General features: G+C 45.5%; 1 non-coding gene across 1 annotated transcript; it reads left to right on the plus strand.

Annotated features, from left to right (window-relative positions):
* The first annotated feature begins 668 nt into the window (after positions 1-668).
* Positions 669-740, plus strand: trnag-ucc. Its single transcript has one exon. It is a non-coding gene; the product is annotated as a tRNA-Gly (tRNA).
* The last annotated feature ends 3167 nt before the right edge of the window (positions 741-3907 follow it).

Here is a 3907-nt window from a genome sequence, read left to right on the forward strand (position 1 = left end):
CAGCAGCAACAACAAATACAATCTGATGACAGGCCGATGCCCAAACTGGAGCTGTGTACAGCGAGGAACAAAGGAGCGAGTCGGACGTAAGACGTTAAAGGTCTCCTGATTTAGTTTGTGAATGAATGCTTATTAGAGTTTGGGCTGGAGAGTGCGTGCGGACCTGTCGGTTAGATAACAGGCGTGAGTAAGTCCTGCATCTGATACAAATGTGTGTGAAATGATACCGGGTGCTGTAATCACTCATCTGGTTACGTTATTGCATTGACCACCACACCCCCGACCCAAAATAAAGGACGTATTATTGGCTTCCCCTCATTTTTTCCCCACGCCACGCTACTGAAAGCGACTTACATACTCAATACTGTGGGCAATCCCCACAGGAGCAATTTGGGGTGAAGGGTCTCAGGGACACAACGACATGCTGACTGAGGTGGAGTTTGAACCTGTGCCCCCCTGATCCCAACACCAACCTCTATCCTGTTCCGTCCTCCTTTGTCGATAACAATCTACAATCTCCTGTATTTATAAGGTTTACTGATCTATATGTGGAACAACATACTTCACATCATACCTCAGACTGATGGATTATTACCTGCTGGCCCCAGACGGTACTTTACATAACAGTCTGTATATATAAACCACATGGTGCGCCGTGATGCATGTGAGCGTTGGTGGTATAGTGGTGAGCATAGCTGCCTTCCAAGCAGTTGACCCGGGTTCGATTCCCGGCCAACGCATCCTTCTCACTTTTTACATTTCAAGAAAATGGCAATGAATTCTTCGGACCTGAATGTTCATTGTTCATTAAAGTTTATAAACATATGATAATAGTTTAACGTCCGAGGTGTTAAGGCTTCAAAGATATATCTGTGTAACAAGAACTCAGGAACGTATGCACTTTTTGGAACGTCACAGACAGCGCCTCCGTTTAGAGACACACCAATTCAAATCAAATCAAGTTTTATTTATAAAGCACATTTTAAAAACGATTTTTGGTGGAGCCAAAGTGCTGTACATGCAAATAATAAATAACACATTACTACAGTCGCAAACAGAAGACAATAAATTACAACAGCAAATGTAAAAATCAAACACAGGGAATAGTCAGGAGTCGTGCTCTGCTCTGACTTGAAGGCCAGGGAGAAGAAGTGAGTCTTAAGTGTAGATTTTAAAAACCCCAGGGTCTGGGCCGACCTCACGTGGAGGGTCAGAGTGTTCCAGAGCCTGGGGCCAGCTGCTGTGAAGGCTCGGTGCCCTCGGGTTTTGAGCCTGGTCTTGGGCACTATCAGCAGCAGCTGGTCAGCTGACAGGAAGTTGTTGTTGCTTTGGATACAACGTGACAAGATTAACGGAGAAAAGCAATATTACATTACATTACATTGCATTTAGCTGACGCTTGTATCCAAAGCGACTTACAATGAGTACATTCGATCAACAAAATACAACCTTGAAGAAAACAGAATCATAAAGTACATCAGGTTTCATAGAGCCAAACATTTCAAGTGCTACTCAACTGGCTTTAGGTAAGCCAGTCCTTTATTAGTATATAAGTGCTTTGTTAATAGTTCTAACGCTCGAAGTGGAGTCGAAAGAGATGAGTTTTCAGTCTGGAAGGTGTGTAAGCTTTCTGCTGTCCTGATGTCAATGGGAGCTCATTCCACCATTTAGGAGCCAGGATATCTACATATAAAGACGGAGAACGTAAACAATAATGTGTATGGTTAAGTGTTAGCGCCCCCGAAGAGGCACAAGCTCTTACGTTGATATTGGAGTTTTCAATAAATTCAATTTGAAGAAAAAAAACGGGGAAAAAACAAACAAAACGAATATCCGAATAACGACATTGAAACCCGAATAGTACTCCAACGAACAAATATTCGGATATTCGGGTACAGCCCTAGTATGTATAAATAAATACTAGTGACAGTGACGTGAGCAGTTATGTGGAGATGTGACATGCAACGCGGATGTAAAGAGAATGTTGTAGTCATTCTCAGAATGCCAGAAAACTCCCTGGATGCTTCGCTGTCGTTTCCTGAGTGATAACAGGTCACTTACGGTTGTGACCCGTTATCCCCCGGTATACCAGGCAGCGCCCCTAGTTACACCAATCAGCGTGCAATTACCGTACAGCCATTCACGATGCGTGACGTCATTGGTAAGCGACGGACCACGAACACATATGGTAGGGCGAACACATATAGGGCTAATATGGTACTGACACCGGAGCCAGTCCATTTAGTGCTTTGAAAACAAAAGCAACCATCAGCACTAGATTTCACTGTTTCTCTTTATTTTTTTCTGGCGGCTGCGCCTCCCTTGAAGCTCTCTGGCGCCCCCCAGGGGAGGCCTCACACTTTGGGAACCCCTGCTCTAGATGATAGGAAAGGAGGTTTCAAACTTCCTTTATAACCTCCTTTAGCTTATGAACCACTGGACCTCCCTAACCGAAAGGAGAGGAGAAAATGCTGCCCCACAATGCATTGCAGCCGCAGCATTTGCCGTCACTCAACAGTCGGCCGTTCACGGAAACAACCGATTATGACGGAGAAATGATATCATAAAAGTTACGGTGCTTATTAAGCTTTTTAAAACGTATGTGGTAAGTTGCCAAAGTGCTTTGTTCTGAACGTTCATCAGTATTATAATCAAAGAGAGAAATATGAACGTTAGTTTTTACTGAAATGATCAAATAAAGTCAACATTTCACTGAGCTGAATAATAAAATAATAAAATTCAATAACGTGCTTCAACCACCAGGTGTCCCTTTCTATCAGCTCTGCACCGTTATGGTGTAAATACAGAAAGAAAATACAGCCTTTTATTTGGGGTTGAGTACATTGTCAGAATAAGTGAGGAATGGATTTAACTTCTGTTAGACATTCATCATACTGAATACATATTTACTGTGAATGTGTGCAAACATGTATGGCATATAGCTGTCTAACAGAAGTTAAATTCATTCCTCACTTATTCTAACAATGTACTTAACCCCAAATAAAAGAACCCAATAAAAAGAGTTGTTAAATAATAGTGAAGTCACGTTGTAACAACAATAACTCATCTCTCTCCAGTTTTCTATTTGAGCTTTGCTAAAAGCCACTGTGTCAAGTGTCCTACTTGGGTTGCCGTCCGGAGTTGTCCAATATGGCGGACCATCTCGCACATGCGCAGTACAGATCGGGCAGGGCGACACATCGGGTAGTGACACTAGAGGTTTCTCAATACTCAATTCCCCCTCCTCGACTCCTCGGTCCTCCGGTAGTGACCCGGAAATGAATTTCAGCGCGCCATGTTGAAGGACATCTAATTTCTCTAAATGCACTTCGAGGATCGAGCGTCGAGGAGGCTCTCTGGAGGAGCTCTAATCGAGAAGAGAGGAGAGAGGAGGGAGGAGAGAGGAGAGAGGAGAGGGGAGAGGAGAGAGGAGGCTCTCTGGAGGAGCTCTAACGAGGAGAGAGGAGAGCGGAGAGAGGAGAGAGGGGAGAGGAGAGAGGAGGCTCTCTGGAGGAGCTCTAACGAGGAGAGAGGAGAGCGGAGAGAGGAGAGAGGGGAGAGGAGGCTCTCTGGAGGAGCTCTAACGAGGAGAGAGGAGAGAGGGGAGAGGAGAGAGGAGAGAGGAGGCTCTCTGGAGGAGCTCTAACCGAGGAGGGAGGAGGCTCTCTGGAGGAGCTATAACCGAGGAGAGAGGAGAGAGGAGGCTCTCTGGAGGAGCTCTAACGAGGAGAGAGGAGGCTCTCTGGAGGAGCTCTAACCGAGGAGAGAGGAGAGAGGAGGGAGGAGAGAGGAGAGAGGAGGCTCTCTGGAGGAGCTATAATCGAGGAGAGAGGAGGGGAGCCGAGGAGAGAGGAGGGGAAGCAGCAGGCGGTTAGAGAAAGGAGAACTCCTCTCCTCTGAGCGGTCA

This window comes from Gymnodraco acuticeps, unplaced genomic scaffold, assembly GCF_902827175.1.
Source record: "Gymnodraco acuticeps unplaced genomic scaffold, fGymAcu1.1, whole genome shotgun sequence".
Lineage (NCBI taxonomy): Eukaryota > Metazoa > Chordata > Actinopteri > Perciformes > Bathydraconidae > Gymnodraco > Gymnodraco acuticeps.